This window comes from Amblyomma americanum, chromosome 2 (assembly GCF_052857255.1).
Source record: "Amblyomma americanum isolate KBUSLIRL-KWMA chromosome 2, ASM5285725v1, whole genome shotgun sequence".
NCBI classification, from domain to species: domain Eukaryota; kingdom Metazoa; phylum Arthropoda; class Arachnida; order Ixodida; family Ixodidae; genus Amblyomma; species Amblyomma americanum.
In genome coordinates, this window is record NC_135498.1 from 108,602,246 (window position 1) to 108,616,355 (window position 14,110).

The window sequence follows — 14,110 nt, forward strand, 5'->3', positions numbered from 1 at the left end:
GCTTCGCGATGTCGGCGCTACCCTCCGCACCAATGAAGTTATCCCAGCCAGCGACATCAGCTCCGACCAGTTGTCCATCAATGATGCGTTGCAAAATTTCTACCTTCATCTCGCCATGTGAATATTAGACGGTCATCTGTCGTTTTTAGGCGCAGATCGTTTCTCGCTCGGGGTAGCACCGCACATGGTAGAGGCTGATTGTTTACGCGACTCATGCGGGGCCAGCACGACATAGCACATTTTATCCGAAGTTCTAGCATTACTGTCGTCATTGATCACTGACCGAGCGCAATAGTTTTCACCTCAACGCTCCTCCTAACTAGCACCAACCACGTTTCTGGTTCTATTTTAGACGGTTTGCCGAAATGGCAGACACGCATGGAAAGATTTAGCTGCGCGGGCCTTCTGGCACATTCCGCGGCTCGCTTGGCCGGCGGTTGTCAATAGTTTCAATGCCGCCGTTCTTATTACTTTTTTGGATCGCCACACTCTTTCCTGGGCTTTGTCCACGCCTGCTGGAAGCGCGAGTTTATCGGCTGCGGGGGCGAGTTCACGGCCCTTCCTCATTCGCTACAGTCGAGTAGTCGGAGCACTATTGTTCGTTGTATCTTAAATGTGGTGCCGTTGGCTCAACGTATGTATTTACACTAGAACCATTAATCTCGTTCGTAATAAGCAAGCGTTCTGTATAACTGCGGCCGTCCTAAGTGTGCTCGGCTGTAAGGTTCATCTGCTGTAACTGCCCGCCTTTTTTGCTGCGGTGCCAGGGGTAATCGACAGCACGTTTGTCTGAACGGCGATGACGGTTTCGCATAAAGACAAATTGCATGGTAACGCTTGGACCTTTAGGGGGAATGACGATCGATATGAGCCGACGCAGGAACGCTGCACGCTCACACTGAGATGCCCAGGGTAGACAAGACGAGCACAACGCCTTTGCATTTTTGCTCCTAGCTGTGAGCAGCCATTTTGTCTAGCAGCAGAAATCAGTTCCATACTGAAGGCACTTTCCTCTTGGGCTTTGCTTGAACGTTAGAAGGGGGGATTGATTTCGCTCACGCTCCTGTCAATAGTTGTATTCATAATGTACGAAAGCGGCTGCTTGATGAAGAAGTACTGTACTCGCACCAACCTACGGTCACTGGCCACTACTTTCCATGGCACAGCGACGGCAATGAGAAGAGGTAAAATTACTTCGCATAACTTGGCTCGTCAGTTAAAGCAGTTGCTTCACTGACGATGTCAAACCAACAGCCTGCCACGCTTGGGCAGTGAACTATTGCCTTTGTTGATCTCTGGACGCGTCATATCGCGGAAGCCAGCTTAATTGAACTGTGAAAAATATTCGAAGCGGGTTGAGAAGCTACTACGACTTGATGCATAATGTGTTTCCAGAAAGTCGCTGCGGCCAAAAAAACAGTAGAGGCTTTCAATATTGACACACCACGCATACCTGGGAATCTAGGAGCTTTGAGACAATGCTATATTGTGTTCATAAGACCCTCATTCAAATTTTATGTACTGAAATCAGATAACTTAATTTCAGCATCGACAGCGGAATTGGAATAGTTGTGATGATACAACGTTCCAACAAAAAAGTCTGTGACGGCTTGGTAAAGGGCAGCACCATCTGCATAAAGCGAAACAGCAGGGGACACAAAAAAGCAACATGAAGAAAAGCATTATAAGCATAGCTACAGCATTATATGATGATGATGTTTATGGATTTTTATGGCGCAAGGGCGTCTATGGCCAAAGAGCGCCATGGCACAAGGTATTTTTCGATTACTCAAGGTGGGGTCAAAGACCCATTTTCCAAGCATTTCACCTTTTACTAGCCGAGCACCAGGCCAGGGGAATGCTTGTACCTATTGTATCACCGGGGGGTACCCGGCGGCACTGGGGATCGAGTCCCGCACCTTCCGCATGCGAGGCGGATGCTCAATCACTCGGCCACCGCTGCGTTCTACAGCATTATATAAAGACCACGTACATTATTTATTTATTATTATTTCAGCAATACTGTTAGCCTTCTTCAGGCTCATGCAAGAGTGGATCAAGTCTCGCGTACATATAAATAGAACAGTGAGAAGCAAAAACACAAACAAAAAACACAAACCCAAAGTGGGACTGGCCGTAACAATCACTCTCAAGTAGCCGCATTATGTTGGGTGTAAAAACGCTCAACTTTTTCACAAAAGACATATATAATTGCAGTGTGAACAATATCACCCGGTACTGCATTCCACATTTCTATTGCCTTCTGAAAAAAATGGGAATCTGAACGTGTTACAATGCGCCCAGTATGACCTAATGCGTTTAGTATGGTTACCTTGGATGGAGTGACGGTGTGGTTTTTTATTCATCCTCCTTAACTATATTTATTACGTTCTAATAACGGTTGAAAAGGAATTTCATTGCAGTCATTTTACGAAGGCATTACAAGGTCAGAATTTTTGCACTGATGCGCATGGCGGTTACGCTTTCTTGAAGGAAGTACTTCGAATATGCAAACCGTAGTGCTTTGGAGTGAACTTTTCTATCAGGTACGCTTGTGGAGGGTCCTAGATTATGTTCGCATATTCAAGAATAGGTCGAAATAATGAGTTTTAGGCAGTTTTACGTGCGATGGAGCCATTGATAGTCGGCGACGAAGAGAACCGAGTTGTTTAAACGCACTCCTGCATATGTTGTCGATGTCTGTGTTCATTTGGAGGTCTTTGGTTATTGTGATCCCCAGGTACTTTGTCTACGCATCGTATTGTCTACCCGTGGCTGACAGGTGTAAAATGCGGGCACAAAATCAAATATCGTAGGCGTAACTTAAGTAACGACACGAAAATTGTAGTATTTATTACTTTGACGCGTTAACGGGGGTGTTAGGATTTAGTTGGAGGCAGCATGTACTTCAAGATTTGCCGACCATAGTTATTGTATTGAATCCTCTAAATCTCACTACTTGGTGCGCTATATGCAATTGCATATGGAGCCAGGGTTCGAAGATTTCTAGGAAAGGGTAATCATTTCCATCATTCCTCATTGTATGAGCAATGTGCTCAAAGAATCAGCAAAACCACTCGCTTCCAAAGAGTACTTACGCTCGAAAAAGCAGAGTTATTCCGTCCACAGGAAATGCAGAGCTCAATGCGGCCAAGACAGGAAACAGACACCGTGCATGCCGATTTTCGCAATTAAACCGCCATAACACTGTTCCCATAATGGGACCGAGTACGTGGACAGGAAACGATCCGAACACTGTGGAAATTGAGATCAAACCACTTCCTCTTCATTGCTTCGTCGTCGGTGTTGCAGATGTCGATCACGAGAGCACTAGGCTCGAATGAGCTGAAATAGAAAGACCGACCACCTGCATGTCCTAGCGCGCACTGATAGCAAGGGCGAAGAGAGCGTGTCAAAGCAACGCTTTTAAAGCTAAAGCTTTACTAGCCGCGAACTTGCGATTGCGCCGTGGCGGTGCCCCGAGGAGGCACATGACGTTACAACGCGCTCCTCGCCGCCGATATTTCTCTCTCTCTCGCTCCCTAGTCACTACTCCGCATGCGCCACTAGTCACACCAAGCCACAGGTGTTCCACCGCTGCGCCTGTCTTTCCTCAATATCCAACTTTCAATTTTTAGTTTCCACTTTCTTCTTTCCCTCCCTCCTTTATCCTTTCCTTTACGGCGCGGTTCAGGTGTCCACCGAGATATGTGAGATGGGTACTATGCCATTTCCTTCTCTCAAAAACAAAACAAAACAAGTGAGCCGACAGCATTCATAGGGTTCATTGGCGTTGACAACTTTGCAAAGACCCTTCATTTTCACGAAAGGAAAGGCGCACAACCGGCTCCGTAGGCCAGTGAAGACGTCAATCTCGCTTTCATGTATGTGGCGTTAGTGTCCAACTGCAAAAGTCTGCTTTGATTGCGCTCCGCACAATGGATAGGCAGCGCGTCCTCCCTGCCATCCTGGAAGGTGGCATGCAGTTAATGGTTGATCGCGAGAAATTGATCACCAAATGAACGCTACGGCCTAGCTATTGCTGCAGTGCCGCATGTCAGCCACAACGCTGTCATCGCAAATGCATTCAGGCTACATCTCTCTCTCACCACCGCCAAATGTATCAAAGCACGACTGAAGCGTATGCATATCGAGGGAGCCAGTTATGCGCCCTTCCTTTCCTCAAAGCCATCGCCGTCTAGAACGTTGTCAACGCCAATGAACACAGTAAACGCCGACATCTTTCGCTTTGTATATCCTGTATTAGCTGAGGTAATCCACAATAACTTTATTTAGCTACACCATGCCTCAGAGTTTTTCCCTTCCATGTCGACGCTCTTAGCGTTTTTTGTTTGCCTTCTGGACGAAAATATGGTATTTTCCAGACGCTCTGTCTCAGCCGAAATCCTTTGTCTTTGACGAAAATAATGTAGGCAGTTTAATCACTAGTCTGCTGCGAATCATCCCTTAGGGGCTCCACTGTTCCACAGAAGCAAGCAACCCAGGGGTAGAATCGTTCCTACAAAGATGGCAACAGCCGCCGGAAGAAAAAAACAATCATACCTATGGCGGTAATCACACCCCTGCCTAGGCGGTTAAGAGGCAGGTACGCTGTCAACTAGACAGTCTGTCGTTTTTGTTTCACTGTCTTTATTTCAGATAACTAATTAAACTGGCCGAACCAAACAAGTCAACCGGTTTACAGGCAACTGGTATCTGTATAAATGGTTCGTTTTTTTTTACTTTCTATAGTACACTTAGAGGTTCAGGTACATAAGACTTTGTTTTAAAGCCATCTATGAGCTATGAGAATCACTGAACTACTCCCTAATATATCTTACTTGAACATCAGCATAGTCAAAAGTCATCGGCGTTTAACATGCTGTCTAAAACAAAAAGCATTAGGATACCATGTCAAACGCCATCATGATTTTCAACTGCCAAAAACCGAATTTTGTAGAGACCTAAAGGGAAATCTTTCTGCAATATTTTCTGTAAAACATCCAAGAAAACTCCATACATTTTCAGGAGTCTCCGTCTTTCTGAATAAAAGGCATTTGACACACCTTGGTACAAAATTATACGTTTAGAACATTCATATCTTTTCATGCAGAATGCCCGCATGAAGTTTACAGAAGAACGTTTTCACAGCAGATTTTACAGGTATTCGTTTAGGTGTACATTTCGATACCTTTTCCCTTGGTTGTAAAGAGCATGATGATCGGTACATAGCAAGAGGCAAGGTTACTTCCAGAAAATTTTTGTAGAGCCATTTCCTGGTGACACTGGTTAAGTATTTAATTAAGAATCAGGTAACAAAAACCGTTTCTTGTTCAATTTGATAAACATAACCTTGTGCCCCACCGGTGATGTGACCAAGAGTTGATACAAAAAACATCGGCAAGGCCCTTGCTAGGCCTAGCTGACAAAGGGTAAGTAGAAATGGATCATGCACATCTCCTAAGCCGATGAAATGGTTGACAACCAACTTCAGGCAAGAATAAATGCGACAGGTAAAGGCCAGCAGAACGTACGCGGCGGAAAAGCTTCGTGCGATTTGTTTTCTCGTAAGATGAAGCCCCTATAAACACTGCAAATACCCTGGTCAACTTTTGTATATTCAACTTTGAACAGTGAACTACCTCCAGCACGTGGCAAATATTGCTGACAAAAAAATTATGCGGCTGCGCTCGCGACATTTGTTTTGCCGCCAATTTTCCTCCCTTTTATATAGAGCGAAAGCTCCACTTCACGACTAAAGCTGCAAAAGCCTCCTTCGTCTGTAGTCGCTAGACAACCACTACAACTTATTCAGCATTCCTAACACGTGGTTTATAATCGTATCATGTAGCATTGAATGGGTTAGTGTAGCCGAGGCACGATTTATAGCACGTGTTGCTATGATTCGTGCAATGAGTGACTATTTTGTTGTCATGCGCTTTTGGTCGGAGGCTTTGATTAGCTTTGAAGCACAAACGACGCGCTAACCGCTATCAAGACCGCTTTTTGGAACTCTTGTTTCGTGTTCTTGTGTACTGCAAGACACGTATTTCGTGATTTCTTTTCAATCTCCTAAGAAAATTTAATGTGACATTGTTTAGTGGGCTGCAAAAAAGCTTTTGTTCTATTTATTTTTGCTCACCGCTGCTGCAGAATGGTGTAACGTTTTATTTGGTGCTGCAAAAAGCGCATCAATTGCTTTCTTTAAATTTTTGGCCCTTCTCTTGTATTTTGCTCTTTCTATTTGTTACCTCTATTCTAGTTTTTCTGGACATTACGATGATAATTAAAGATGATGATGATAACAGCATTCGTGGAGCAAAAGCTCCGATCCAGCATTGAGTGAAATAAAGCATGGTGCTTCTTAGTCAACACTGCTGTGATCCTGGCAACGTACTGAAACTCCATGGCACCCACCGCCGTGCCGGCGGGGTTTTGTTTCCTCGCTACCGCCGCTGGTATATAGTCGAATCTTTGCTCCAAAAAGGGCGCATGAATTACTGACTCGCTGCGTCTGGCGATGTCCAGAGCACAGCGCTGCGACGATAATACCGCCATATGCCACTTCAAATGCCCACACAGTATGAAACAGCACGCACCTCAACCCCATATACGTTTCGAAAAGTGTTGTGAACATATCGCCGCATTGTCAGCTGCCGAGAGCTCCGATGTCGCTAAGCCTTCTTTCCAACAGCCGCTTTGGCCTCCGAATGCATTGCGACGCTGCACTTGTTCGTAAAAAAACGTACCTAAATATTTCCTGTCCTTGCTGTACTTCCTAGTGGAGGTTTAACATAATAATAATAATAATAATTGGTTTTTTGGGGAAAGGAAATGGCGCAGTATCTGTCTCATATATCGTTGGACAACTGAACCGCGCCGTCAGGGAAGGGATAAAGGAGGGAGTGAAAGAAGAAAGGAAGAAAGAGGTGCCGCAGTGGAGGGCTCAGGAATAATTTCGACCACCTGGGGATCTTTAACGTGCACTGGCATCGCACAGCACACGGGCGCCTTAGCGTTTTTCCTCCATAAAAACGCAGCCGCCGCGGTCGGGTTCGAACCCGGGAACTACGGATCAGTAGTCGAGCGCCCTAACCACTGAGCCACCGCGGCGGGGCGTTTAACATTAGGCAGTTTTAGTTTCACGTACATACAGAGCTCACGTACGGAAACGCGAGAAGTGTACGTAGCATACGCGCATGCCGTTTTGAAACCATTTTAGTTCCACGTACGCGACAGACGCCATGCGTTTTTCGTTGAGCCATCTACTAACAGAGGCAGACTCTGCTGTAGCCACTCTAAGACAAGACGAGTCAAAACCAAGCCAGTTCTTTACGGCGTCGGAGCGCTGCTTAAAAGCTGGGAAGTCGCCTTTATATCTGAAAAGCAAAAGCTATTTGTCGCTTGAAACTTTATGCGAGGGTAAGAATGGGCAAATTGAAGGCGAATACAACAATTTAGAACAGGATATCGCGTCGAGGAATTAGCGACGAAGCTGTTACCGCTGTGAAGCGGGCAGGTAGGGTGCCGCCATGTTGTCAACGCTACGTGCGCAAGCAACGCAAAGACCGCAACGTAAAAATCTGAATCTCACGTACGTACGGGAGACTCGCGCAGACCCTTTGCCTTCTGTGCATGCGCACTCGTCACCCGTAAGAGCACTACGTACGTGAAGCCTCTACGTATGGGAAACTAGAACTATCTATTTACTCTTTCAATCTGCAAAGCCTTCCTCGACCCTCAGATAGTTTATTTCGCTGGCCAAACATCGTTTCCAGTCGTCGTTGACCCTGAATGTAAAGAAAAGCGCTTAAAGTGCTCAGATATCCCGCGGAATGACGGTGCCTCCAGCAGAGAATACGGGAGCTGTTCGGAGCCACGCATTGCTCTCGTGCCTAATTAGCGAGGTATGGCTTCCGTTGATGTTTATTTCATGTTAAAATTTCAGCGACCGCTTAAGGCTGCAAGCCAACAACTTTAAGTGGTCTTCTAGAGCCTCGACACCAACGACAAGCCGTTGAGTGTTGTCAATAAAAAAGAATGGATTCGCGATATTCCCGCATACAACGCGACCACGTTATCTTGTTGACTTCAGATTTTGAGCTGCCACTGAAATTCGTGTTATAGTGGTAGCCTTCCTGTGATTTTTTCGATTGGGCGACTTTATCATGCCGAACAGCCGGCTGAGTGGTTGAGTGGCTCAGTGGTTACGGTGCTCGGCTGCTGACCCGAGAGACGTGGGTTCGATACCGGTAGCGGCTGTCACATTTCGATGGAGACGAAATGCGAGGCCAGCGTACTGTGCGACGTCATGCAGTGCACGTTAAAGAATTCAAGGTGTTCTAAATTACCCGGAAACCTCCACTACAAATTTCCTCATAGCCCGAGTCGTTTTGGGACGTTAAAACCCATAATTCATAAACCATTGTCATGCCGAACAATGGGCCAGCGCCGCCGCCGCTGCTTCCTCTCTTCGCTGCGCATCCCGCCATAACCACTGACTGCCAGACGCGGCGGCGGCGTGCTCTCTCCGCGGTCTTTGGTGTTGTTGTTAGCCTACCAAAGGATGGCACATACCCACACTGGGAGATCGGCCAAGAATTGGGTGACTATTCACCTGTATTCAGGTAATTAAAGAGAAAAGCACGCGGGAAAGCAACACTGGAGGATTCTTCCTCATGAACAGAAAAGGGATGAAAGTTTTGATTTCAAAATTAGTAATAATAATAATAATAATAATAATAATAATAATAATAATAATAATAATAATAAAGATAGGGACCGGAAAGATTTATTTAGACAAAATGTACTAAATCAGAGGAAAGAAAGTTTTGTAACCCTTAGCATGGCAGTCGTTGAGATTCTAGCAGGAAATTTGGAACAGCGGCACAAACAGATCTGTGGCTGAACCCAAATATGGTGGCTCCAAATGATAGCAAGAGCAGGCTGCTTGAAAAAAGACCAAGAGGCCGCAATGGCTCCTCCAACAACCATATTCTCAGAGAGGTATTTTGTCGACGTTTGAGCAAAAAATGCTCAATGGATTCAAGCTCACGGAAAAATGCACAAAGGGGAGAGAGCGCCGAACCCTACCCGTGTAAATACAGAATTTAGAGGAGGTATACGGCACGGCAGCCTCGTCAGAGATACTTCAAGCTGCCGAGATTGACAAATTTGCCTGTTCCAAGAATATCTGGGGTGCTGATAATCTGCCGATGTTACAAGTGTTCTGTGTTGCGTGCTTAAAAACGCACGTCGCTGAAACCTAGATGCTGTAATATAGGCTGTAGCCGGGATGATAGGCAACACAGGGACGCTTAGGGAAGCCTTTGCGAGCGTATCAGCAATCTCATTAACTGCCACACTGCTGTTACCGGGAACCCATACTAAATGAACAAGACTCAAATGCGGAGGAAGCAGGGTCAAGAATGTGTTGAAAGTAAAACCGTCAACATGCGCGGCGAGGGACGAACACAGAGATAAAGAATCGGTAATTACTGCCCCTGGGGTAATAGAGGGATCTATCTTACGTAGAGCAAGTACTACTACCAGAAACTCTGCAGAAAAATAAGGGTGAAATCTGGAAGCCGCCGTGAAAAATACCAGTCTAAATGCGAACAGATTATTCCCACACCTGCCTTTTCATTGCACTGCGATGCGTCGATTGCTATTGCAATTTTTGTAGGTAGGGTTCTAAGATGATCGTTCAGTAGACCATTTAGAATAAAGGGTAGCAAAAGTTTTGCATTTTAAGGGTAAATATCGTCGAAAACAATGTGGACAGCGGGCCCTCTGCATAGCGCAGGAAGGATGTCATAAATTTTCACATCTAAAGGCTGCGGTAATCTTTGCACAAAAACACTACCTGTGGGGTATGAAAACGGGACCAGAGGGCACTAAAAAAGGAGGTCGACTGGCAACAGAAAATGCTTTGTGAACGGTGGAAATGATACTCGTAGATTCTCAGGTAAGTCTGCACAGTTAAAAATTGAAGTCGAGATAAGAGTGAGAGAATGCGGGCTTCAAGATACAACACATTGGTAGCCACAAATTTTGGGAGGCCGAGGCACATCCTAAGTGCTTTCCTCTCCAAAAATACGAGAGGACGAAAGTTTGTATGCAGCCGAGCCTGAAAACAACACAGGTCCAAATTCCAAAATTGGCCTGCCATACATTTTGTCAATCATTATAATAGCGCATCTCTTCGCATGCCGTACTGGTGACTACATATTCTACGCAACATGCCCACGGCCCGAGTCCCCTTCACCGCGATGTGGACTATGTGGTGTCACCAGGTGAGTTTCTCGTCAGAAATGACCCCTAGGTATTTTAGGGATTGAGCATGCGGTATTGGTTGTAAGTGACAAGTGAGAGAGACAACTACAGGATTCTGTAGAGAGAAAACAAGGATGGCGCACTTGCTAACATTTATATTCAGGTGGAAGCTGCTCAGCCAGTGCTGAAGTGTACTCAGATATGAGTGCAACAGACCATGCAGGGAATGTATATCCGGCGCAGTCGCAAAAACGCAATGTCGTCCGCATAGACGTAAGTGCGTACATGTTGATGGAGAGGAATTGAGCTCAAAAGGATATTAAAGAGCACAGGAGAAAGAACAGCTCCTTGCGGTACACCTCTCGATTGTTTGTACCTCTCTGAATGCACATCATTATGGACGCAAAAGAATTCCCTATTATAAGGAAATGCAGATATGCAAGCAACTATATAATCTGGAAACTGAAGAACCAGTAGCCTATTTATTAGGAGGGGGTGTTCTACACTGTCGTAAGTTTTGGCGACGTCTAGCGTGACCAAAGCCGCGACCTGGCGTTGACGACGAGCAAGGAGAGTTCTGCTCTCGAGATCAGCATGTGCATTCATATCGAACACCGTGGCCGGAATCCGAGTTGACACGGGCTGAGTATATTTCTGTCCACGAAGGCTGATACCCGAGTTAGTAACACCCTTTCTATTAACTTTACCACGTTCGATGTTAAAGAAATTGGCCTAGTATTATCCAATTCATAGCCTCCACCCTGATTTTTAAGTAAAAGAATCACCTTGGCCAGCTTCCACCCAGGAGGTATTCAAGCGTGTTTGATGGAGTAGTTTATGAGGTGCAATAAGGAGTCGGGAGACTCCTCATAGAGAATCTTGAGCATCTTTTTAGTGGCACCGTCAGGGTCAGGAGCAGCCACTGGTAATCTGTGCAACTTGGGAAAGCTGCGATAGATTAACTTGTGAGGCATTATTATTTTTCACCATTGACGCAAACAACATTAGTCGCAAAGGCAGTATTGACGAAAACCGCTTTTGAATGCCCGTGGCAATTAATTCAACCGCCTGGATAGCTTCTTTAGGTGACATAACTAACGACTGTAAATTGCTAGAGGACGTGAGCAGTTTCCTAGACCGTAGAAAGCGGAAAAGTGCACTTCGGTTGCCCGACTTCGAAATATAATCGAAATGTTCTGATTCATATGGGTCAGGCGGAGATCGCGCCTGTTGCAACCCTCGCCATTTCCTCCCTCTTCTTCTTTCTCTCCTTCTTGCACTGCTTAACCCGTTCGTTAAATCCGGCGACTTACGATTTAACTTCTGCCGGCACCACCCTGGGTCTAGATTTCGGTGTACGGAACGTTGTCATCTTTCTCTTCAAAGCTACGAAGATTATCTCATAATGATTACCAGCCCGAACCTCAAAAGCTTGCTGTGACCGATTCTTTTCCTATCTAACAATACAAAATATTGTTTCACTTTAGGTTGGTGCATCGAAGAAGACGAACTGAGTTTCTCTCTGACAGCATAATTTTTCTCGGACGCTAAGTTTGACTACAAAAGCTGTTGTTTCCCGTTTCTGCAGCTTCGCTGTCGGTGGTGGCGGCACACGTCAGGTGCAACGTGCCACGCTGATTGGCCGAAATATAGTGACGCACGAGGGACGCTGTGGAAACTTTGCGCTCACTGGTCAGAACATACTGACGTCGCTAGTAACGTCCCGAGTGCAAAAAAATAAACGTTTACCAAAGGCACGCCCTCTCCTCTCCACGTGTAGTGCCATGAATAACTCTAGCTCGTCAAGTGATAGTCTCTAGAAGCTTCAGTCAAATGTGCCATCAAATGTGCCAAGTTAGCATCACCGGTGCACACTTCACCGCCGCATTCAAATCCCCAAAACTTGAGCACACCCCACTATTAATGCCTACTCCAGCCGACAGCTTCAGCACTGTAAACATCACGCCCTGTTAAAGGACTTTAGACACCAAATTTTTGCTTGCGTGTTTTCTTGTTTCAAACGGCGCGCTATAGACGTTGGTATACAAAGAGCACGCCGTCGTATTCGCCTGCGACGACTAGATAGATTATAATTGAATTTCTTCTTCACGCAGTTTCGGTTTTGGTTTGATCGACCGAACGATGACTCTGACGTGTAGTTAATGTTTACGTCACGTGACGCACGAAAAAAAAAACGAAATATAAACGCTCATATTTAGTTTTAACTCCCTACAGCACTTAAACCAGCCTGCTTCAATATCTAGTATTACAGCAAAAGAGGTATTAGCAGATATATTGCTGTTTTTATTATGTTGTCTTACGTGGACTAAACATCAAACTATACGTCACAGCCATCGTTCGGTTGCTGAAACCGAAACCGAAACAGCATGACAGACGAAATTCAATTATATTGTCACAAATTGGTTTGCAGAATCAAGAGGCTAGGTTCAGGCCGCAAGGAATCAAGCAGTGTCCAGCTGCCAAGAGCACGCGCGACTCACTTCTTCTTTGTCCTCAAGGCGCCCCCCGGGGACACCTGGCGGCACTATTCCCCCTCCCCATCCAAAAAAAAGGAAGCAAATATGTGGGCGCACTTGGAGTGAACGAGGTGCCCGTTACTGCGTAAAGTACGGCTTCATACGCAGTACGTGCACGACCTCAGGCTGCGGTCGACGGCGCGAACTGGGCAGAGTGTCATCGGAGCGGACTTCATACGTCACATCCGTGATGCGCCGCAGCACTTTGTACCGTCCAAAGCAGCGGCTCAGGAGCTTCTCAGACAGGCCGGGGTGACGTACCGGGGTCCATACCCACACTTTGTCGTCGGGGTGGTACTCGACGTGGCGATGTCGTTGGTTGTAGCGTTCTGCATTCGTTGCCTGCTGCCGGCGGATGTGCATACGGGCCAGTTGGCGGGCTTCCTCTGCATGCCGGGTAAATTTCTCGGTGTCTGGCGTGAGAGCCTGGTCGTCAGGAGGGCACGGAAGCATGGCGTCGAGCATGGTTTGGACATCACGACCGTATACGAGGCGAAACAACGTAAATCAAGTCGTTTCCTGAATCGCCGTGTTGTAGGCAAACGTCACATATGGAAGGATCTCGTCCCAAGTCTTGTGCTGTACGTCGACGTACATTGCGAGCATGTCTGCTAAGGTTTTGTTGATGCGCTCCGTGAGCCCGTTTGACTGCAATTGGTATGCAATAGTCTTGCGGTGGTTCGTGTGGCTCAGCTGGAGCACCTCGGGCATAAGCTGCGCTGCAAACGTGGTGCCCCTATCGGTGATGACTGGGGACGGGGCGCCATGCCGTAAAGCAATGCGGTGTATGCAGAAGCGCGCGATTTCAGAGGATGTACTGCGCGCCACCACCTCGGTTTCCGCATGGCGAGTCAAATAATCAGTCGCAACTATAATCCACTCATTGCCAGAAGACGACACAGGGAATGGGCCCAGAAGATAAATGCCGACATGGCCAAAAGGTGTGCCAGGTGGCGCAATTGGTTGCAGCAAACCTGCGGGCTTGAGCGGCTGTGACTTACTACGCTGGCACTCACTGCAACCTCTGACGTAGCGGTGGATGGTCTTTGCAAGTTTAGGCCAATAATAGCCCTTGCGCACTCGAGCGACCGTGCGTGCAAATCCCAAATGGCGAGAGGTGGGCTCATCATGACACGCCGAAAGGATGTCGTCGCGGTCTGATGGCACGACTAGGAGGTAGGGCCGGTCACCGTTGCCGTAGTTTTTCTTGAACAGTACGCGACTGCGAATGCAAAAGGCGGACAAGTGGCGGGAAAATTGTTGAGGTACGTTGGAAGCATGGCCCCCCAGGTGATCCA